This window comes from Tachyglossus aculeatus, chromosome 5 (assembly GCF_015852505.1).
Source record: "Tachyglossus aculeatus isolate mTacAcu1 chromosome 5, mTacAcu1.pri, whole genome shotgun sequence".
In the NCBI taxonomy this organism is placed as follows: domain Eukaryota; kingdom Metazoa; phylum Chordata; class Mammalia; order Monotremata; family Tachyglossidae; genus Tachyglossus; species Tachyglossus aculeatus.
Genome location: NC_052070.1, coordinates 73,768,762 through 73,793,569, shown reverse-complemented (window position 1 = coordinate 73,793,569; position 24,808 = coordinate 73,768,762).

Below are 24,808 nucleotides of genomic sequence, written 5' to 3'. Positions count from 1 at the left end.
CTGTGGGGCTGGAGTGGTGATGAATAAGGGGAACAAGTCAGGGTGATGCAGAAGATAGTGGAAGAAAAGGAAATGAGGGCTTAGTTGGGGAAGGCCTCTTAAGGAAGATGTGACTGGATGGAGAATTCTTGCATATTAGTGTGGCATGATTTCCTTATACCAAAACCATGCAGACTGTGTTCTTTTAATAATAATAATAATAATAATAATAATAATAATAATAGCATTTATTAAGTGCTTACTATGTGCAAAGCACTGTTCTAAGCACTGGGGAGTTTACAAGGTGATCAGGTTGTCCCACGTGGGGCTCACAGTCAATCCCCATTTTACAGATGAGGGAACTGAGGCACAGAGAAGTTAAGTGACTTACCCAAAGTCACACAGCTGACAAGTGGCGGAGCCTGGATTTGAACCGATGACCTCTGACTCCAAAGCCCGGGCTCTTTCCACTGAGCCACGCTGCTTCCCCACTGAGCCACACTGCTTCAGTGCTCACTGATCCTAAATTAGATTACAGATTCTGGGTATAGAAATGAGTTTCATCTGACTATAATTTCCAGGGTCAACACTGCAAGTATATAAGCATATTGCTTATGGAAACAAATAAATACTTCAGAGTTACTGAGGTAAATGATGTTACCAGAACTAGAGTTCTGGTAATACTTCATGAGAGGAAGCGTTGTTTAAAAGGAAAATTAGCCTAGGAGACAGGAGATCTGGATTCAAATCCCAGCCTGCTGTACCACCTCAGGTAAATCAGTCAACCTCTCTGTTCCAAAGTTTCCCCTTCTGAAATTATTTATTATTATTATGGTATTATTATATGGTATATTTTATGTATATATATATATTATATGATATATATGGTATTATTATATATTATATGGTATTATAAATAACAATTATTTATTCAGCGATTTCATCCTGACTCAGGCTACCATTGGTCATCAAATTCTTCCTTCTGCTCTTACAATTTGTGAAAATTCTATGTGCACTTGTCTCCCCCATTGGCGTATAACCCCTTGAGGTCAGGGACTTACTTCTTTCTTCTGGTGCATTCTCCCAAGAGAGTAAAGGAGATGTTGGGTTCCACCCATAGCCAGCCCTCAGTAAATACTAGTGGTTGTTGGCAGCTCACATGATCACAGTTGCTTCTCAGGGACCAGAGAACAAACTGAGACTCAGAAGGAGCCCAGGCAGAGATCAATTTAACAGGCCTCCTCCACCCACACAGAGCACTGCTGGAATCCACATGGAGTAAGCAAGAGATTTCCTGGAGCCAGAGTTGTGAGGCAGAAGGGAGTAAGTGAGCTTCCATGAGCCTCTCAGAGCCAGAAATGGCCTGCCCTGGCCCATTCGAGCAAGAACAAGTGAGTCTGTCTCCAGATCAGAAAAGCCCCATTGTCATCTCTCAGCTCTCCCCTTCCAGTGTCCTCAGGGACAGGCTAGGCTTTGCCCCTCACTGAGGTTGTCCCTGGACTTGACTAAACAAATGGCCATCACCACCCCCTAAAAAAGAATTGTATTTGTTAAGCTTTTACTATGTGCCAGGCATTGTACTAAGTGCAGCGCCACACCCCCGGGAAGAACTTGCACTCGAAGAGTGAAGAAAGTGAAAAGAAGTCAGTGGTCTCTCCTAGTTTTAAGTGTCCATCCACTGGCATTCCATATTACCCATTTTGTTGGGATCTGCACAGGCCAAATTTAGACTTGCCTTAGACCTGGCTCCTTTCAGTTTGAAATGTTTTGGATCTAAAGAGGTGGGTGTCTAGGAGAGTTGCAGGGCATTCTGAGTGACTGCCTTTGTACTCTGTTTTTGTTCTCCATCTCCCAATATTTGTTAATAATTCTTGTCTGCCTGACCCCCACATTAGATTGTAAACTCCTTGGGGGCAGGAAATGTGTACCATAATTTATTTTCATAGTATTTGTAAAGGATCTAAGCACTATGTGCCAGGCACTATGTGCTAAGCTGGGGTAGATACAAGTTACTCATGTTGGATGCAATCCATGCCCTGCATAGGACTCACAGTCTCAATCCCCATGAGGTATCTGAGTCACAGAGAAGTGAAGTGATTTGCGCAAAGTCAGAAAGCGGACAATTGGCAGAGCGGAAATTAGAGAAGCAGTGTGGCTCAGTGGAAAGAGCCCGGGCTTTAGAGTCAGAGGTCGTGGGTTCAAATCCCGGCTCTGCCACTTGTCAGCTGTGTGACTTTGGGAAAGTCACTTAACTTCTCTGTGCCTCAGTTACCTCACCTGGAAAATGGGGATTAAAGACTGTGAGCCCCATGTGGGACAACCTGATCACCTTGTAACCTCCCCAGCACTTAGAACAGTGCTTTGCACATAGTAAGCTCTTAATAAATGCCATCATTATTATTATTATTATAACTCAGGTCCTTCTGACTTCCAGGCTTGTGCTTTGTCCACTAGGCCTTGCTGCTCCTCTACTGTAGTACTCTCCTAAGCCCTTACTTCAATGCTTGCACTCAGAAGGTGATCAGGACGAGAGGATAGTAGATATAGTCAGAAGCCAGTGCCTCTGCTCTGGTTGCCGGCAGGAGAGGAGACCAGTGCCCAAATGTGGCCTGGGCTAGTCCAATCCTGGGGCTGGACCTGGAAGAGTAAGGCACAGGCCATCGGCAGGCTTCTGCGGGCGAGGAGGGAATGCCTCTGTCAGGGATCATGGGGAGGCTGGGGGCTGGTGCCACTGTGCAGTGTGTTGTGCTTCTCTCCTTAGGGGTTAGTTTTCCTTTCTTTTCTGCAATAAAGAAAGCCAACGCTATTAAAATCTCTTTAGGGAAGTGGAATAGATCTGCTGCCTGAGTGCTTCCTGGACAAGTATTTAAATAAATCAAGGAGAGGAACGACAGGATTGCAGCCAGAGCGCTTCAGCAGGATTTGCTCTCAGCATACAAATGCGCTCACTCTGCCCAGCAACTTCCTCCATGAGCCCCCTCTTCCCATCTCACTCTATTACTGGTTGGGGCCCCAGGCAGGGTCCCCCCTGGAGGTTCGGATGGTGACGATCAGTTCCGCATCTATCTGCCTGTCCATTGGTCTTGCAGTTAGTTGGGGGGTCGACGGCAGGGGAACAGGGACCCAGAATCTCCGGTTGGACTCCTTGGAGTTTTACAAAAGTCGACTGAGATCTGGTACCTTGCCTCAAGTTGCTCATGCCTCAGTTTCCCCATCTGTAAAATAGGGAGTAAAATGTCTGTTGACCTTCCCCCTCAAACTGTGATCCCCAAGTGGGATAGGTAATATCTCCCATCTTATTATCCTGTATCTGTCCCAGTGTGTGACACATAGTAGGCAATTATTATTATTATTATTTTCATTGTTAATAAAAATAATAATAATAAGGAGAATTCAGTTCTCTGGACATGGGATGGGTACAACAGCTATAGAAACATTCAAATACTGATCTAAAGAAAGCACAAACTGCAAATGACCTAACAGAAACATAAGAGCTTAAGTAACAGATACAACATCTGATTTACAAATGAATGCATAAGTTGGGTGGCGGGGAGGCAGTAACCCAACAGAAGGGAACAGTGATCAGAACCAGGTGAGGTTAATTTAGGAAGGTTTTACGTAGTTGGTGGATGTGAAGATGAGTACTAGATCTAGCTGATACTTGTTAAGCACTTACTATGTGCCATGCACTTTACTAAGTGTTGGGCTGGATACAAGTGTATCAGGTTGGACCCAGTCCCTGTCCCACATGGGCCTCCTAGTTTAACTAGGAGGTAGTAGGATTTAATTCCCATTTTACAGATGAGGAAACCGAGGTACAGAGAAGTAAGTAACTTGCCCAAGGTATTACCACTGACCAAAAGTGGAGCTGGGATTAGAATCCAGATCCTCTGACTCCCAGGCCAGTGCTCTTTCTGGCTGGGAATGTATGCCCAGTGCTCTTTCCGGCTGGGAATGTATGCCCTCTAGACTGAAAGTTCACTGTGGGCAGTGAACACGTCTAACTCTGTTGTGTTGTACTCTCCAAGCACTTAATACAGTGCTCTGCACATAGTAAGTGTTCAATAAATATCATTGATTTACTGATTAATTGCTTCTGTTGTACTCACCCAAGCCCTTGGGCTCAAATGGTGGTCACTATAAAGGAAAGGACTTTGAGGTCTTCTATCCTTCTCCCCTGCTTCCAGGCAGGACCATGCTAAAAATTATCATTGGCTTGTGAGATTCTCTAGGCCCACTGAAAATTCCACACTCTCTCTTAGTCACCCATGCTAGGTTGCAACAACTCTCCCAGGGAGGAATTTTTTCCAAAGGCTAATAACCTCTACTCTCATAGCATAGTTCAGAAAGGGCTCCCTCCCCTTAGGAAGATAGTGCTAATGAATGTTTCCAGGACAATTTTGTTTTGTTTTGTTTTGGGATTTTTAAAGGTATTTTTAAGCACTTACTACATGCCAGGCACTGCCCTAAGTACTGGCGTAGATACAGGCTAATCAGATTGGTCACAGTCCATGTTCCAAAAGGGGCTCAGTCTTAATTCCCATTTTACAGAAGAGGGAACTGAGGCACAAAGAAGTCAAGTGACATGCCCAAGGTCACACAGCAGACAAATGGCATAACTGGGATTAGAACACAGGTCCTTTTGACTCTCAGGCCTGTGCTCTATCCACTAGAGCACGCTCTATCCACTGTGGTCACTAGAACAAGTTGTAGCAGTTTAGGGAACACTGGCCCAGTCAGCAGACCGAGTTTGGCAGGATCCCCTGCTGCCTGAGGCTGCTGTGACCGGGGGTTTAGACAAGCTGAGAGCAGTGTCCAGGCTGGTGCCCATGAGAGCTGGGTCTGTCTCCAAGTGATTCAGTGAAACTCCTTCCCTTCTGCCCACCGTGCCATCCTTCTCACTGCCCCCAAGCAGTTCTTTAAAAGCAAGGAGGTGGACATGCTTCAGGGAGAGGCTTTAGCTCCCAACACTGTCCGGCTCTTCCCAGTTAGATTTCAGAGGCAGTCTGGTTCTGACTGGGAGTAAGTCAGGCGGCAGAGGATAATGAGAATGCTAGCAGTGCTGAGGTTCAATCAGTGGAATTAACTGACTGCTTACTGTGGGTGGAGCACTGTACTAAGTACCTGGGAAGTATAATGAAGTTGGCATACACAATCCCCATCCACAGGAGCTTACAGTCTAGAGAGGTAGACAAACATTTAAACAAATTACAGATGAATATGTATCAAAGGGCTATGAGGCTGAGAGTGGGGGGAATATCAAGTGCTTATGAGCTCCAGAACCAAGTACACAGGTGACACGGAGGGAGGGGGGGGGGGGGGTGGGGAAATGAGGGCTTAAGCCCCCACCATGCTCTGCTATATGAATGGGTCCAGTACCTTTTCACCCACCACAGCAGCTGGAGCCTGCAGCCCACTGACCACGCCGGCCACTCTCCTCGGCTCAAGTGTGGCTCTGGTTTATTTCCACAGTGGGACCCAGGCCAGTGAGCTGCCCCCACCAAGGGTCGTATGCCCCCCATTAGCCCTTCACAGCCCAGGAACCAAAAGCAAGACTCCGCCCTGCTGCTCCCAAAGTGGGATGGGCTCCCCCAAAGCCAGTGTTATTACCTCAATATTTGCTGGTAATGAAGTTAGTTAGCACTTAGAGTTCAATCAAATTAGGAAAGCTATAATGGCCAAGAAGTGGTGCATTAATTCATTAGGAGCGAATTACACTAAATTATCTCAGCAAGTAAGAGCACAACTTTAATTTCCTTTCTTGTTTTTGCAGGACATTTCCTTAATGACCATCCCAAGTGGAATTTTCTGCTACTTTTTCAGGAGGCCTCGGAAAGCAGGAGGGAGGCAGGGTGGACCAAACAGGGGCTCAGATCCTCTGAAGCACAAAGGGGGAGCAGCAGGGTGAGGTAGGGGGTGGTTCTGACTCCAAAAAGACTCTTGGGTGGTGGGGTCTGTTGGGTCAGCAGGGCCTAGTGGAAAGGGCCTTGGGAATCCAGAGACCCAGGCTTCAATCCCAGCTCTGCCACCATTAGTGATCTTGTCTTGCCATTTCATACCAAGTGTGGCCCATAAATGATGTTGAGGAAGCCACTCAAGGAACCGGATGTGGCACCTGTGTGGGGTCCAGGTCTTCTGGCAATAGAGAGGTTGGTTAACAATACAGCTCTGTAGACTTTTATCTTGTGCTTAACCCTGCCATCACCACTCTCTGTTTGACGATCTCCCAAAAGATGTGTTGGCCTTCTTGATTGGGTTTTCTACTTCCTTACCTTAGCTTAGGTTAAGGGCTCAATTCATGCCAGAGTCTCACCCTTTCCCATTCTCTAGTCTTTATAGCACAGGTTCTTACAGACCCACACTACAGCAATGTATGGAACACTGGAGCAAGGGTCGTGGCTCTGAATTTTATTATACTCACCCATATGCACAGTACAATGCCATGGATGCAGGAGTTGCTCAATAAATCATTTTGTTTGATTGAGGACTGCTCTAAGGGAGAAGAGGTAGAGGCTAGGAGATATTTCTGGAAAGGAAAGTAGAAGAAAGACAATGGCCCAGAAGGGTGGAAAGGAGGAAGGACCCTGAGGGATAATAATAATTAATAATTATGGTACTTATAAAGTGTACATAGTACTTAGTACTATGTGCTAAGCACTATTCTAAATGTTGGGGTAGATACAAATTCATCAGGTTGGACACAGTCCCCGTCCCACATGGGGTTTACACTCTTAATCCCCATTTTACAGATGAGGTAACTGAGGCCCAGAGAAGTGAAGTGACTTGTCCAAAGTTACACAGCTAACATGTGGAGAAGCCAGGATAAGAACCCATGTCCTTCTGACTCCCAGGCCCATGCTCTATCCATTAAGCTTATGTTGCCAACTTGTACTTCCCAAGCGCTTAGTACAGTGCTCTGCACACAGTAAGCGCTCAATAAATATGATTGAATGAAAGTCACGCTGCTTCTCGAGATATATTCCTGAGGGTTCTAAAAGTTCATGACATCTAGACTGTAAACTCACTGTGGGTAAGAAACATGTCTATCAACTGTGTTATGTTGTACTTTCCCAAGTGCTTAGTTCAGTGCTCTCCACAGAGTAAGCGCTCAATAAATACAATTAGTTGATTGAGCTCCCCAAAGGAGGCTTTCTGCTGGGAAAAGTTAACGGGAGTAAGGGAAGGCTGAGTTCCTGAGTCAGCTTAACTCAAACATCTCCATGCCGCTCCCAGCACCCTATATTTCAGGGTGGATAGCAGAAGCCTGGGAAATAGGGGGCACAAACTCCAAGACTCTGCCCCTCCCCTCTAGTTGTCAACTATCTGAAAGACGGTTTTTTCCCCCAGCCAGTCATGCTCTGTCTCGCCTCCTGATTTGCCACTGACACTGAACACAGACCGTCCCCTCTCTGTGGCTCAGTGTCTCTTGGTCTCACTGCAGGACGATCCTAGTCTCTGACCCCTGCCCAGATGGAAACCTTGGGAACAGCCAGGAGATGAGATTTCCAGGATTTGTGGTGATCGGGAGAGCAGAACCTCATGCTCTGCTGCCCCCAAAGCTATTTCAGAGCCACCAGACCAAAACCCAACATTCACTCCTCTTATTCCAAGCCTAGAAATCCACTGGGAACTGGGCACTGGAGCACATAGATCTTCCTTCATCTATTATTAATTAGGATTTTTATTATCCTGATACATGGTTTGTGGGCAGAACAAATGTTGGGGCTTGGGGAATTCATCTTTATTGATTTCTCTTTTTATTCACAGTCTGTCAACAAACCTGCGGCACATCCCAGTGGACAAGTGCCCAGATGCCTCGGGAGAGGTGGAAAGGAAGAGAGATTCCTGGCTTCTGCCCTCCAAGAGCCTACAATCTAATAGGAGACACCAGATAGATCCAAATGCTACACTATTAGGTGCAGACATGCTAATAATAATAATAACAATTATTATTATTATCATACTTATTAAGCACTGACTGTGTGCCAAGCACTATTCTAAGCACTAAGGTAGATACAAGTTAATCAGGTTGGACACAGCCCATGTTCCACAAGGGACTCACACACTTTTACTCCCATTTTACTGATGAGAAAGCTAAGGCACAGAGAAGTGAAGCAACATGCCCACAGCAGACAAGTGGCAGAACCAGGATTAGAACCCAGGTCCTTCTGACTTCCAGGCCTGTACTTTATCCACTAGGTTATGCTGCTTTTTTTTGTTTTGTTGTCTGTCTCCCTACTTCTAGACTGTGAGCCCGTTGTTGGGTAGGGATTGTCTCTGTTGCTGAATTGTACTTTTGAAGCTCTTAGTACAGTGCTCTGCACACAGTAAGCACTCAATAAATATGATTGAATGAATGAATGAATGCTTCTCAGTAAAGAGCCAAGAGTATCTGGTTGGGAGGAGAAGGTCCTCTAGTCTGTCAGCTTACTGTGGGCAGGGAATATGTCTAACAATTCAGTTGTATTGTACTCTCCCAAGCATCTAGTACAGTGCTCTACACACAGTAACTGATCAATAAATATCATTGGTGATTGCCTAGCTGGTGGGGAGGACCAGCTATTCTCTATTTACTCTATTTATTCTACTTGTACATATTTACTATTCTATTTATTTTGTCAATGATGTGCATCTAGCTTTACTTCTATTTATTCTAACTTGACACCTGACCACATGTTTTGTTTTGTTGCCTGTCTCCCCCTTCTAGACTGTGAGCCCTTTGTTGGGTAAGGACCATCTCTATATGTTGCCAACTTGTACTTCCCAAGCGCTTAGTATAGTGCTCTGCACACAGTAAGCGCTCAATAAATACGATTGAATGAATGAATGAATGAATGAATGAACGAATGAGGAGAGTAGGAATGTCAAAGAAGGTTAGACTGTGATGGCAGAGTGTGGGTTGGGGGAGGGGACCGTGCCATGCAGAAGAACCAGAGAGACACAGGCTCAGGAACAGAAGAAGCCAGGTTGTGTCCAGGGGTTAAGTGGAAGAAGTTGGGCTTAGCTGGAGCAAAGCATTATGCTATAGAGGTCAAAGAGGTGAAACTCTGTGATGGGACTGTCTCTCCCCATCCCCACCCACTCCCGCCTCACATGGAGAATGGAGCCATAGCACCAAGGCTGGAGGCAATGCAGGCTGATGGTCAGGAGCAGTGGGGCCTAGCCAATAGAATGCAGGAGATCTGGGTTCTAATCCCAGTCCCACCACTTGCCTCCTGTGTGCCCTTGAGAAGTCACTTAATTTATCTGTACCTCAGGTTCTTCATCTGTAAAATGGGGATTAGATACCCCTTCGCCCTCTTCCTTAGCTCATGAGTTCTGTGTGACAGAAGCTGTCCAATCTATTTATACATATCTACCCCAGTCCTGAGCAAATAATAATGATAACAATAATAATAATATTTATTATGGGCCTGCCATTATTATTATTATTATTATTAGAGCTGGGAATCTAAAGATGTGAGTTACAGGTCCAGATTCTCCACTCACCTCAGTAAAGTCAATGTCTCTGGACCTCAGTTTCTTCCTCATAAAATGGGGATAATAATGTCTGCCTCACCCTACTTCACAAGGACACTTCCTTCTACCCTTGGGGTCTCCATAGCCCTCCCTCTTGTTTACCCCAAGGAGGTGTACTTTGGGCTCAGGCCAAGCTGCACCATCTTTGTGCTGACTCTGCCCTCAAGTGGTAAAGGAGTTGGTGCAAGACAAAAGATAGTAGAGTGTGGTGGACAGAGGTAAAAGTGAGTTCTGTCCCCTGGTTTCTCATCCTCCTGTAATAGTATTTAGTAAGCACTTCGGGTGTGCAAAACTTCACACTAAGCACCTTCAAACGGGCTCACAAACCTTCAAACAGGCTCACAATACAAGCATGTAGGAGAAAAGGGGATTGGCAACAGAAACATAAGATAAAGCAATAAGAATACAAAAATATGAGACACAAGGTCCAGGATAACTGTAAACAAAAGTTTGCTTTGAGGTCTCAGTTTTTCCATCTGTTAAATAGGAATCCAGCTCTTTGCCCCAACCCAGCCAGAGTAGGAGGTGTGGAAAGAAGAGCTTTAGGTATTCTATTTCAGAGTTTTTCAAACGGGGAGCATGGGAGGAGGACGATGGGGGAGAGGGAGAGAGAAAGAGACAGAGAGAGACAGAGAGAGAGCTGATTGAGTCATAAAGTCCAAAGCTGCAGAGCTCTGAATTTAAGGCTGGCGGCAACAGGCTTCTAGCAAAGGTCTCCACCCCCAGCTCACTCTCTCTCTCTCCTGCAGTGTGGCCAAGAGAGAAACAAATTGCACATGTTCTTTTCATGATCAGAAGGGCAATGTGAGGGGTGGGAGTTGTGGAAAACTCAACCAAAGCTGTGAGAATTATGTCTTTCTCACCAGAGGTGCAGCACAATTTCTGGAGCCACTGGGGCAGTGTGGTCTAGTGGAAAGAGCACAGGCCTGGGAGCCGGAAGACGTGCTTTATAATCCCAGCTCTGCCTATTGCCTATTGTGTGACCTTGGGCAAGTCACTTAACTTCTCTGTGCCTCAGTTTTCTCATCTGAAAAATGAGGATTAAATCCTACTCCCTCCTACTTAGACTTTGAGCTCCATATGGGACCAGGGCTGTGTCCAACCTGATTAACTGGTATATACCCCAGTACTTAGACCAATGCTTGACAAATAGTAAGTGCTTAACAAATACCATAATAATAATACTAATAATAAGTCTGAGCTGAAAAATGGTTAGTAGTGCCAAACTCATGGCAAAGAGTTTACTGCCCAGTGGGCACAGGCTGAGCTGCCGTGGGAGAGGGGCTGGGGCTGGCACAGGTGAACTGCAGCCCAACTCATCACACTTCCCCTTGTGTAGCAGCTCCACTAGGTGTTTATGGAGTGCTGAGAACAGAGTGCAGAGAAACGTGGCCCAGTAATTTGTTTTCCCAAGTGCCGTAATGTGATTAATAATTAAACGCTTCTGCAAATGGTTACTAATGGAGATGGACTGATCCATACATGCATAATGCAGCAGTGTCCATGTGAAAGTTTAATGTACCCAGGGAGTTGTCCTGTGGGATGGTTTCTGTAGCCTGGAGGAATGTGCCATTGCCACAATGAGGCTCTGTTTCATTAGGGCTGCACTGCTCCATCAGTCAGTCAATCATATTTATTGAGTGCTTCTTGTGTGCAGAGCATTGAACTAAGCACTTAGGAGAGTACAATATAACAGTACAAAAGACACATTCCCTGCCCACAACATCTGCTTGGGGAGATCGTGGGCATCTTGGCTACTGCCCAGCGATGCCAGAGACCAGACTGCCACCTTGCCAGCAGGGAGGAAAGGGTAAGGCAGACAAAATCTCCATGGACTGAAGTCCCTAGCAAATGGTGAATTTGGAGGATCAGAGGAACCACCCTTTCCTGAACCAGCCACTGGGCAGTGGCTGTGGCCTCTGGCCACCCCTACAGAGTTCCATTACCTGAAGGAAATCCCTTCATAACTTGGTGAATTAATGGCTTGGCAGGCCATGGCCATTAGAACTGAGGGCTTGTGCCTGGAGGAGATAGAAGCCCAGGAATCCTCCTGGCTGAGAAAAGTCATTTTAGTTAGTGCAATTAGCTCTGGGGGACCTTAGGCAAATCTCCCAGCTTCTCTGAGCCTCCGTTGCCTCAATGTTGAAAGAAGGATCAAATGTCTGTTCTCACCAGCTTGCTTACTGTACCTCGATCTCATCAATAACAATAATAATAATGATAATAATAATAATAGTATTTGTTAAGTGCTTACTACGTGCCAGGCACTGTATTCAGACCTAGGTGGATACAAGAAAATAGGGCTGGACACAGTCCCTGTTCCACATGGGGCTCACAGTCTCAATCCCCATTTTGCAGTTGAGATAACTGAGGCACAGAGAGGTGAAATGACTTGCCTAAGGTCAAACAGCAGGCTAGAGGCTGAGCTGGTATTAGAACACTTGACCTTCTGACTCCCAGTTCTACATCCTATCTCACCGTTGGCCCCTTTCCCAAGTCCTCCCTCTGATCTGGCACTTCCTCCCACTTCATATATGACAACCCACCCCTCTCCACACCTTCAAAGCCTTATTAAGGTTCCATCTCTTTCAAGAGGCCTTCCCCCATTAAGCTCTTTTCCTCTACTCCCTATCCCTTTTGTATCACCTATGCACTTAGATCTGTACCAATTAAGCATTTGGTATCCTCAGCCCCCACAGAACTCATGTATATATCTGTAACTTGTTTATTCATATTAATGTCTGTCTCTCCCCTCGGGACTGTAAACTCCTTGTGGGCAGAGAATGTTTCTACCAACTCCATTGCATTGTACTCTCCAAAGCACTTAGTACAGTATTCTGCACAAAGTAAGCTCTCTGTAAACACCATCGATTGATTAATTTAGACTGATTGTTTCCATGTGGGACAAGGACTGTTTCTGATCGGATTGTATGGTGTCTAGTCCAGCCGCTTAGTACAGTGGTTGGCCCCTAGCAAACACTTAACAAATCCGTGATTACTATTGCTTGTTTAGTTTAGTTTGTATTTATTGTTGTTCTAAATTTCATTCTTATTGTTTTTGGTATCTGTCTTCCCCCTACATTGTGAGCCCCTGTGGGGCTGGAACAGTGTTTGATATAATTATCATCTAGAGGGTAAGTTTAAAGTCTAAAGCTCCCCCAACAGCTCATTCCCATACAACCCCTCTCCATCCCTTGTGCCATCTCTTTGTGCCATCCCCTACCCACTCCCATGCCTAAGAGCCCCGGACAAAGGCTGGGAGGTTGCTCTATCTTGGGGAAACTCCCCTTCATCCTTAACCTTTTTCTAACCCAGTCACTGTTCCTATCAAAACCTGGCTCTTCCGAAATGACACTGAGTCCCCTGGTTGTCTCTCCCGAGGGAGCCTTATCTTCTAATAAAATAATAATACAGTTTTCAAAGTTAGTCTTCTGTTTCAGCCCAGAAGGGGGTGGTAGGCATGGTGGGGCATCAAAGGGCCATCCCAGGCCTTTGACAACAATCTAAGATGCTAAGGATCTGAATTTAGGTGTGCCCGCCCTGATCCTCCCCTGGGCCCTCCCCCAGAGAAGGAGTGACAAGAAGCCTGCTGCAACAAGTGGGCAATAGTCAGTTTTGAAAGCAGCTGGCAGGGCTGGATGAGATGGACACACTTCATTGGCCAAGAGCAGAGGACAGGCCCAGGGCCCATTCAAGAATCTCTGTGAGATTTGCCCTAGTGGAACTTGAATTTGCCTGGGATTTCCAGCCTCCTCCCCAGCCCCTGTGGCAAATCATTGTGAAGTTGGCTCCTAGCCCAAACTGCCAGCCCAAACCTGATCACAGAATTGCATACAGCAGCCTCCTCTTTCAGACCCAGAGAGAGATTAAACTCACTCCACCACTCTGCTTGAGTTTGGTGACCCCATCCTGGCCAAAGATTGTCTGATGGGCAGGCCTCTTCTAAGGAACTCCAGCTGGGGACAGGTGCCAACATGCTAGGAGCAGACAGGATAGGTGATTTTTGTGTCGTACCCCAGGCAGGAACCCAGTGCTGGGCTGTCACTCACAGCCAATGTTGGTGGTCCCAGAGATCAGAGAGATCAAGAGAATGTAGAAACAGCATCTGAGGAGAGGCTTTGCCTGTTCCCTCTCCCCTGAAAGAAGTCCCTCTCTGCCAAGAGCAGCTGCCTCATTGCTGCCTGTCTGTCTGGCTGTGTGCGGTTGCACCTTTCAGACAAGATGTATGAGAGGCATGGAGCATGAAGGGTTATTTTACATATTTATTTGGTTTCAGCCGAGTGGCGGCAATAAAAGTAATTAGAATGTTGTCATGAACAGCATTGAGGCCCTCCCACCTAATCTCTCATTAGGAACCTCATTTTTCACCCAACACAGAGGGAAGGGGGAGGTAGGGGTAACCACATAGCAGAAGCCTGCTGGAATAGCCCCTAGGCCAGCCAGGTCCCTAGGGGTGGGGTTTTGACCTGGACCAAAACCACCATGGGGATGGGAAAGCGGAAGGCACTCCTTTCAAGGGTGGGGGAGCTAGAGGGGTGAATGAGTCCCAAGCATCCTTTCAGCCACCCCTGGGAAGCCCTCCTGGGTACACATTGACCCAGAAGAGTCATCTTAGAAGAGTCCAACCAGGGTCAGCCCAGTGGCACCTTGGACCTCAGCCCAACTTCGGGGTTACCCCTAGTGTTGGGCAGGGACTGGAGCAGCAGCTTGTGTTTCCTGAGTTCCATCTCCGCCCTGCCCCCGCATCCACCCCACTACTGCACCATAAGGGAAACCTCAGACCAAAAGACCTCTGCACAGGCAGACTGGCCACGTGTTGGGCCCTGGGCAAACCTGGTTTGACTTGTTGATGCCGACTGTGACAAGCCCAGGGAAGCCAAGAAGCTGGCTACCCCTCCTCAGTGAAGGGCAGTAGCAGAGTCAGCCCCAAGGACAGGGGACTCCTGACTCCCCACCCAGCCTAACCCTCCTATAACAAGCAATTAAATACCACAATTATTAGTAGTATTAGCATTTTTACTGGACAAAACAAGTCAGCTACTCTAAAGGGAAACCCCTCCAGAGCAATAGAAGTACATCATTATAGCTATGTAAACTCATTTATATTTGAATGTATACACAATTCTAGTTAATTTTGGTTAAAATAAGGTATCAGACTTTGATTCAAGACCCTATCCCCCATTTATAAAATTCCATCCATGAGGAATTGCCTTTCAGCTTAATTGGTTCCTGAAAATTGCATCTTGTGTCTGTCTTAGGCATTTCTGTACTCAATATATATTGTGTGCGTGTTACTAATAGCCTGTTTACTCTGTCCCAGGCACTGTGCTAAGTACTAGCTTAGGTGTGGAAAAATCAAATTAGACATTCCCTGGCTGACAGGGGGCTCAGAGTCTAAGGATGTGAGTGTGCTGCTTTGGATCAAGCAAGCCTGATATTACAAGCAGGTTTCTGACTCTCATGCCATCTTTCACCTGCAGTACAGCTATTTTTCTAGAACATGTTTGCTTGCCAAAATCTAGTAAATTTTGGCACTGTCCAGATGAGGTTTGCCAGTGTCCTGTATGGGAAAAAATATTGAAGTTCAGACAGAGGAAGTTGTTTGCTCCAGATCAACCAGCCACCAATCAATGGTATTTATTGGGTGCTTACTGAGCACAGAGCATTGTACTAAGCTCTTAGGAGAGTACGAAATCATAGAGTTGGTAGACATAATTCCTGCCCACAAAGAGCTTAATTTTACAGTGATGTGCTCAAGGAATGTCCAGGATGCTTAGTGGATAGAGCATGGGCCTGAGAATCAGAGAGATCTGGGTTCTAATCCCAGCTCCACCACTTGTCTGTTGTGTGACGTTGGGCAAGTCCATTAATTTCTCTGTGCCTCATTTACCTCATTTGTAAATTGGAGACTAAGACTGTGAGCCCCATTTGGGACAGGGACTGTGCCCAACCTAATTAGCATCTATCAGCACTTAGGACAGTGCCTGGCATATAGGAAGGGCTTAACAAATACCATCTGAAAACAAAAACAAGATCTGCCCACCAAAAGAAGGGAGAGAATGAGCTTAGCAGTCTGGTTTGGCGTGTGTACACACACACACACACACACACACACACACACACACACACACACTTCCCCCCCCCCCCCCCCTTACCCTTACACCTTACACAGCTTCCATTTGGGAAAAGTGTTGCTCCCAGTTTCAGACAGGTGTCATTTATGCAGCAGTGTGAGTTGGCTCTACCAGCCATGAGAGCTGCAAAAACTCCCATTACTGTCAGATTAACAAGCATGCAGAATGCAGAGTGCACTCCCATGTTAGAGGGACTGAGTTTTGATTGGAGAAAGCTCACTTTCCCCTCACTTGCTTCAGACTAGAGAATGAGGGGTGTACTCTAATCTGCATGGAATAGTGGATGGAGCACAGGCCTGGGAGTCAGAAGGTCATGGGTTCCAATCCCGACTCTTCCACTTATCTGCTGTGTGTGGCCTTGGGCAAATCTCTGGGCCTCAGTTACCTCATCTGTAAAGTGGGAATTGAGTCTATAAGCCCCACATGGGACAGGGACTGTGTCCAAGTCGATTTGCTTGTATCCAACCCAGTGCATAGTGCACATAGTAAGTGCTTAACAAATATCACAACTATTATTATTATTAGGATCAGGCGCTATTGTCCCCCTGCCCTGGCTTCAGAACCCAGCTGGAATAGAGGCACTCGGGAGCTTCAGTCAGAGGCTGTAGCGCTCAGCCTCTGCTCAGAGAAATCCTGGGAGAGGCCTCAGAAAGCAGGCGCTCCAACAGGCAGAGGGGAACTACCTTCCAGGGCCTTTCTAACCATAAGAATTAAACTGGATTGCAAGGGAGTGCATTCTGAGGCAGGAAGGAGATGGCCTGTAACCTCATCTACTGTCTTCAGGTTAGTTTGTTTGTCCACCGTTCAATCAATGGCATTACTAAATGCTTACTGTGGACTGAAAACAGTATCAAGGGCTTGGGAAAGAGTAATAGGTGTTTGCCAGTCAAGGAAAATTATAATTGATCAATTTTTAGGAGATTTGGGGGGCTTTAAAGATTGACAAGTGGTCCGTGCTGATTTCTAGCATGATAGGTCCCTGCCTTCCATTCAGGAAACATGAAGGGTGACAAGTGAATTTAGGAACAAGAACAAGAGTTATGCTGTTGTTCTGGCAAGTGGAAGGGGGTGATCTATGCCCTTGCGACACAACTTGATTCTGCCAGTCCTGTATCTATGCTGTATGTCATTCAACATCCCAGGGCTAGGAGAGGGAGGAATCAATCCCACTTGGGATAAGAGTGCTGAATTACAGTATTTGCAGTTGGAGTAGGTGGGTCTGCTGTTCCCTCCTTGGGGATTACAGCCTAGGTCCTCTGACTCTTAGACACAAGCTCTATCCACTAAACACCACACTGTTTGCAGCATGCCTTGAGCAGCAAAGTGGCTTAGTGGAAAGAGCACAGGTTTGGGAGTCAGAGGTCGTGAGTTCTAATCCCAGTTCTGCCACTTGTCAACTGTGTGACTTTGGGTATGACACTTAATTTCTCTGTGCCTCAGTTACCTCATCTATAAAATGAGGATTAAAACTGTGAGCCCCATGTGGGACAACCTGATTAACTTGCATCTACACCAGAGCTTAGAACAGTGCTTGGCATATAGTAAGTGCTTAACAGATACCATCATCATTATTACTATTATTATTATTCCAGGCCACAGTCACATCATCACCATCTGGGTGATTACAGTTGGTGACCTGGTATTTTGATTTCTCCCTCTCAAAGAGGCCCAGGCGAGCCTTTGCAGACAGTCTGTCCGTTCCCATGGACAGAGAGAGACACACACAGACACAGAGACAGAAAAAGTATTCCCTGTCCAGGGACTGAGAGAGCCAGGCTGCTGCTGAGGTGTGGTATCAGAACAGTAATGTGCGACAGTTCCTGCTTCGCTTCTCCGGAGAGTCATGATCACCTAGTGGTCACAGTGACATCGCACTTCCTACCCTTCTGTATTTAGTTGGGGCTCCTGAACCCAACATTTAAGGCTAGCTGAAATTAACTAGGTAGGCTTCAGACTCCTGGCTTCCCTGAGCAAGCGAAAGAGATTTGCCCCTGTACAACACAGCATCTTGCAGAACTCTGTCCGAAGAGAGCCTCCTCTTTGCCCTCACCCGGATGCTTTGCTAAGTGCCATCCCAGCAATACAACCTCAATCAAATCAATCGTATTTATTGAGCACTCACTGTGTCCGTTGCACTGTACTAAGTACTTGAGAGAACATAATACGACAGAGTTGGTAGACACATTCCCTGCTCACAATGGGCTTACAGACTAGAGGGGCTGAATCCCCTCTAGCCCTGGAACAATAGTAATAGTTTGTTAAGCGCTTACTGTATGCCAAGCACTGTACTAGGTATTGGGCAGATATAAGATAATCAGGTCGCACATGGGATTTACAGTATAAGAATGAAAGAGAATGGGTATTGAATCTCCATTTTGCAGTGAGGTAACTGAGACACAGAGAATGTTGTGGTCAGGGAATGTGTCTTCCAACTTTCTATTGGATTCTCCCAAGTGCTTAGTACAGTACTCTGCACACATAGTAAGCTCTCAGTAAATATCATTGATCAATTCCTAGCTTTACAACAGGAAAGGTAAGAAAGGTCAAGCTTAGTTCTTGACAAGGCAGGAGCTCCAAGTAGGAACTGGGCCAGGCTTCCCAATTTTCCCCTTAGTAAGAGAAGACTGGTTGAACTACTCAGGGGCACTAGGAGAGATGTAGGGGTGGGTCTATAGCCCCAGGAGACCCTAAGACTCGGGCTCCAGCCTACAGCCCAAAGCAAGTACCTGATCTCCTACCTGGAACATTCTAGCTCTGACCCAGCAGGCAGGAGACTTGGGGCACCCCCAAGCCTGCATCAGATTCTTATAGGGTTACCACCCCCCATTATCCCATCCAGGGTTTGCTGAATCTAACACTTGCTCAATAGGAGGGAGAGAATGCAGAACTGGTTTGTGGTTCTTTCAGGGCCTAGCCCAAAGACAACAGCAGCTGCAGGTAAACACTTATTTCTGAGGCTTTGAGTTTTAGTTCCCTACCTCCACACTCAGCCCCGTGAATGGGATGAGGGGGAGACTGCCCAAGACCACACTCAGATGGGGTCCCTAGGACCCCAGGCTTGGGGCCTCATGGCTCTCTCCCAAATGGGAGACTGAAGTCTTAGAGGGGCACTTCCTTTCCCACTCCCAGGCCAGGGTCAAGAAAGCAGCCTCACCTGCAGCTCACTGCCTCATTCATGAAGTCCAACCTCAAAGGTGGCAACGCTATCAGACGGCCAGGCAGCCAGGCCCAGGGGCAAGTCCTCAGCTTGAACCAGTCATCTCAACACAAACAAGTCTCTCTGCATGGTCACCACCAGCTGAGCCTCTCCACACTGCACAGCCATGGATATAAAGATCTGGCTAAGAATTCCCAGAGATCACCACAGCTCCTCTCTGCCCTGGGGACTTTATGCCCATCCTCCCATCCACCTGTCTCAGCCTCATCCATCCCCCAACACCTGCCCGGAGCAGGCCCATCACACCTGTGGCCTGGGCTGGAGGCTGGAGGTTGAGTGGGATACAGGCCTACCCTGCCAGGTGGCTTGCTGGTCTCCAGGCAAAAGCTCTTGCTACATTGGGAGTAGCTACCTTTGACGTCATGGTTGACCACCAGGCAGTTTGATTTGCCTGACTGAATGAAGCTCTCGCTACATTGGGAGTAGTTACTATTGACAACATGGCTGTCCACTGGATCTCTTCATCTCACATATGGGCTCTCTTCCCCCGCTGCTCCCCAGCTCCTCTTTTTTTCTCCTTCCAAGCTCATCTTCTAACTCTCATTCTCAACTCCTTCCCTGTCGTGGAATGACACCTCCACCCTCCACCAGACTTCAGTGCTCTGCCTCTTCAAACATCCCCTAAAAGCCCACCTCCTCCAGAAAGCTGTCCTAATTACTTCCCAACCCCCCAAGTGCAATCAGCTCAGCAGCTACTCTTAGCATGTGTGCATTTATGCCCATTCCCCAGCACTTGTGTCTATATATAGATTCTACAGCAAAGCAGGCAACTTCTTTCTGCTGAAGAGCCAAACAAAATGCAACCTTAGAGCAGGCGGCCCTAAACAGTCATTAAAAGCCCCTAGAGGACAGAGACCGTGCCTATAATTTCTACTGTATTCTTCCAAGCACTCAGAGCAGTGTTCTGCTAAGAGTGGGTGCCCAGGAACTCGAGTTGAGTGTTTGATTGATTGAGGAAGGGAGGTGCAAACCTGTGTAGCTCCATGGTCTGTGCCTCCTGCCTCCTGGCCAGTCAAGTCTTTCAGGGTCTCTTCACTGGGGGGAGTTGATGGTCTGCTCCAGGACTGCAGACAAAGGAAAGACTGATTTCACTCTCCCCTTCCCTGCCCCAACCCCCAACCATACACACAACCCTGGCTCCCATCTACCCAAACTTGATCATCCTTGAAAGAAGGCCCCTGAGGGAGAAGTGGGAACCTACTAGGTGAATGAGCCAGGGGGACTTCATTTTAAAACTGTTTCTGTTACTTTATTAATTGGAGTATTTCTGAAGTGCTGACTAAATGCCTAGCCCTGGAGGAGATACAGTAGAAACAGATTGTATATAATTCCTGTCCCACATGGAGCTCACAGTGTCGCTCACAGTGTAGAGAACAGATTATTAGTAATAATTGTGGTATTTGTTAAGTACTTTGTGGCAGGCATTGTACTAAGTTCTGGGGTGGATGCAAGCAAATTGGGTTGGACACAGTCCCTGTCCCACATGAGGCTCACAGTCTTAATCCCCATTTTACAGAGGAGTTAAGTGACTTACCCACATCACACAGCAGCCAAATGGCAGAGCTGGAAATAGAACCCAGGTCTCCTGCTTCCAGCCCTTTGCACTTTCCACCTGGGCATGCTTGCTTCCTTGGTTCCTACCCTATCAGTCCTGCTAGTCTAAGAGAGTCAGAATGGTAAACTGAACACAACCCACTCCAGGGCTAAATGATCCAGGAGCTAAAGGAGCCATTCAGGTGGGCCCAAGAAATGCTCCTAACCCTGCCCCATCCTTCTTAGCGGGCTCAACCTGAGGGAGAATATCAATCAATCAATGTTTATTGACCTCCTGCTGAGGCTACAATACAAGACTAGGTCTCCATTCACAAGGAGCTGACTCCTGGGCTGGGAGCTGCAAATCTAGTAGGTGACCACCAATGCCCTCTACTCCTCTTCCTTTCTCTGGCTATCCACAGTTTAGCTGTCCCCCTGCTCCTGAGCATCCCAGCCAGGGCCCAGGAAGGAGATAGAAATGTAATTTAAACCAATCCATCTTGTTACTTGTTAACAGCCTGGTGGGAGAGGTGTCATTTCTTGTAAGCCATAAGTTGGATGGAGCCAGGTATGTTCCCTTATCCTACTGGTTCATTTGGTTATCTGTCTGAACTATTGGCTAAGATCAGATTTGAAAGTCTATGTATTTCACATATTCCTGACCCCAATAACAACAATATTTATTAAATACTCACTAAGTCCTGAGCTAAATATTGGGGTAGATAACATAATTAGATAAGGTACAGACTACATAAAATTCACTGGCTAAGAAGGAGTAAAAACAAGTATTTTATCCCCATTTTACTGATGAGGAAAAGAGGCACAGTTGGTCCCAGAAAATGCTCCCAGCCCTGCCCCATCCTACTTAGCAGGCAGGCCTCCTCAGGCCCTTGAGCTGATTCTTAATTCTCGGTTGTTGGGAGGTAGTGTTGCTTAGTGGGAAGAGCATGAACACTGCCAAGTGCAGGATAAAGCCACCCTAATCCTATTCACCCCTACCCCAGGTTCTTCAGCTGTCAAAATTTCAGCATGGAAGCTTCAGTCTTGTCACCAGTTTCCTCTTCTCCCTTAGAGTCTTATATTGGGAGCCCCTTGAAGGCCAGAGACTGTGTCTAATTCCCACCCAGCTATGCTTCCCCAGCACTTAATACAGTGCTCTGTACACAATAGTTGCTTAATAACTATGATTACTACTATGTGCATAAGGGACTTGGAAGAGTAGCAGTGCCCAAGACCACAAGCCGGGCAAGTAGTGGAGCCGGGACTAGGACTGAGGTCTCCTGATTGCCAGCCTCATGATCTTCCCACTAAGCTGCACTGCCTCCCAACCACAGAGAATTAGGAATCAGCTCAAGGACCTGAGGAGAGCTGCAAAGAGGCCTCAAGATTTCACAGACAAGAGGTCCAGGGAGCTCAGTGATCCTCCCAGGAGGAGAGAGCCCTCTGACACTGCTACTGTTAAGTTCTTTAGAGGCATAGTAGTAATTGTTGTTATTAAGAACTTACTGTGTGCAGAGTGCTGTGTACTTAGTACGATGTACAAAGTGCTGGGGAAGAGTAGCCATGTGGAATTAATCACCATGCCTGGCCCTCAAGGAGCACCCAACCTAAGACTCCAAGGGAGAAGAGGAAACCGGTAACAGGACTGAAGTTTCCCTTCTGGACTTTGACAGCCCAAGTACCTGGGTAGGGGAAACGGAAGGAGGATTGGGATTAGGCTGGGTTTATCCTGTGCCAGATAGTAGGGCTGAAGAGATTTCATAGCCTCTCGAGGGTGTAGGACTTGGGGGAAATGGTCACTGCCCTGGCACTCACCCTTGACTCTGGCACTCAGCCTTGACCTAGGCACTAGCCCTGACGCTGATGTTGACAATGCCATTACAGCTGACTCTCAAAGCCCTAGAGCACTGACCCTGAGCCAATGGACAGGGGCTTCGGGGCTGATGGGATTGCAAAAGTTCAATGCGGCAAGGTGTATGCTGTCTGCCACCTCTGAGACAACAACAAAACCCTGATCAGGCCAGACCTCTGAGAACAGGGTGAAACATCCTAAGGCGGTTTCATCTTCCTCCCATTCCATCCAACGGGGGTTATAATGACATTTTTCAGGCTGGCTAGGGGTTTGAGTGTTGGGGAGAACAATATGTCTTCCTTACAGGTTTCAAGTAGCAGCTCCACAAACCTCTCTGACAGCCACCAGGGCTCCAACTCCCTATGGGCAGAGGTCAGTGATTATCTCCCTTTACAACTGCTATGGAAGTCTGAGCCTCAGCGGGTCTCGAGCAGAGAAACTTGTAAATGCAAAGGGAACAGTATAGGAACCAGAACTCTGCTGCCTGAAAGGGAGAGTCAATGAGTTCTCTCCCTCTTTCCCCTTCTTCCCCTCCTTCCTGCCTCACACTCACCAGCAGACTCCTCCCAGAGTCTCTCTGACCCTCAGCCCTGCCCAAGCCCCAGCTTTCCCTTTTCTGTTTGGATAAAAGATCTGAGAGGCAGGGACTTGGTTGCCCTGGAAATAAAAGCTCTGCTACTTGCCAAAGGGGAGTAACAATTTATGGGAAAGGACACTCATTCTGTTCATTTTCCTTCCAATGTAACCTCCAAGGGGAAGGGCCAGGGAAAATCAGCCAGCCCAGGTCCATCTGAGAGGGCTAGCTTAAAAGTCATGTTAAAGAGGGCATGGGTGTGTGAGGCTCAGAGAATCAATAGGTCCTGCGGCCAGATGCCAGGGAGATTCATAGGGCTGGAGGAGGAATCTCGAAGTCATGTGATCCAGCTCCCTTTTCTTCAGCACGATGGAGTTCTAGCACAACCAGGACAGAAGAGGAACCTGTTGATGATCCTTAAGTTCTTCCTTTGTGCTAAACACTAGGGTAGACTCAAGATAATCAGATTAAACACAGTCTCTGTCCCACTCAGGGCTCCCACTCTATAAGAGGAGAGTGAACAGGTATCTTCTGTCAGGTGAGGAAACTGAGGCCCAGAGAAGTTCAATGACTTGCCCAAGGTCACACAGCAGGCCGGTGGCAGAGCCGGGACTAGAAGATCCCAGTCCAGGGATCTTCCACCAGGCCAGGCTACCTTGTCTTTCTTTAATTAAGGATTCCCTGTGATGAAGCTCTATGACCTTCCAGACCAAGGCCCCCACCCCTATTGAATCCCTCTGTCAAGACCTGCCCCTCCTTTCTTGGCCTTCTCCTCTACAATCAAGCAACACCAAGACATGTATATCATGTCTTTCATCGCTTCATTGTTCTTCTCGTCAGGATCTCAGTTTCTCCATATACTTCTCCAAGGGCAATAAGCAAAGCTGACCCATAAGGACTTGTTGCAAAGAGGCAGGTTCACTTCCCCACTTCCAATTAATTTGGTCCCATTCTTATTTTTGTGCTGCTAAAGTACACCTTCAAATTCCCAGAACACCTCTACATCTTGATGTGATTTCTTGGACTCTTGGCCTGCTCAAACCCCACCTGCTTGGTCTCTCTCAGTCTAAAATAATAATAATAATGGCATTTATTAAGCACTTACTATGTGCAAAGCACTGTTCTAAGCGCTGGAGAGATAACAAGGTGATCAGGTTGTCCCACGGGGGGCTCACAGTCTTAATCCCCATTTTACAGATGAGGTAACTGAGGCACAGAGAAGTTAAGTGATTTGCCCAACATCACATAGCTGACAATTGGCGGAGTCGGAATTTGAACCCATGACCTCTGACTTCAAAGCTCAGGCTCTTTCCACTGAGCCACGCTGCTTCCCTCAAATAAAAGTTGATCACCCTGGCAAGAGCAAAACAAGTTTGTGAGGGATGGACCCCCTGTGCAGACATGGGCATAATCCCACATTAGACTCTAAACTCTCTGGGGGCAGGGATTAGGTTTTCTCTAATTCCCAGCGGGAATCCAGTCCTGGTTTAATGGAAAGTACATAAGGAAAAGAGAAACCCTATCCCTTGCCCCAAGAGATCTTAGAGTCTAGTATGGGAAACAGGGAAAGCATGTCTATATACACACAGGGGCCTGTTCCCCAAAAAATGCCAAGCTCATGTACGATTTGACCTTCATGTTCCAAGCTGACACTAATAATGAACAGATCAATGCACCACTGACAGTCTCTTCCCCATTTTCCCTTCTGTCTCTTGCTCTCCTCAACTTCCTGAAGTCCAAACCCTGAGAGGCAAAAAACAACCTGGACAATAATAATAATAATAATAATTGTGGTATTTGTTAAGCATTTACCATGTGGTAGGCACTGTACTAAGTGCTGGGGTGGATACAAGAAAATCGGGTTGGACACAGTCCCTGTCCGCATGGGGCTCCACAGTCTTGATCCCCATTTTACAGATGAGGTAACTGAGGCACAGAGAAGTGAAGTGACTTGTTCAAAGGCACACAGCAGACAAGTGGTGGAGCTGGGATCAGAACCC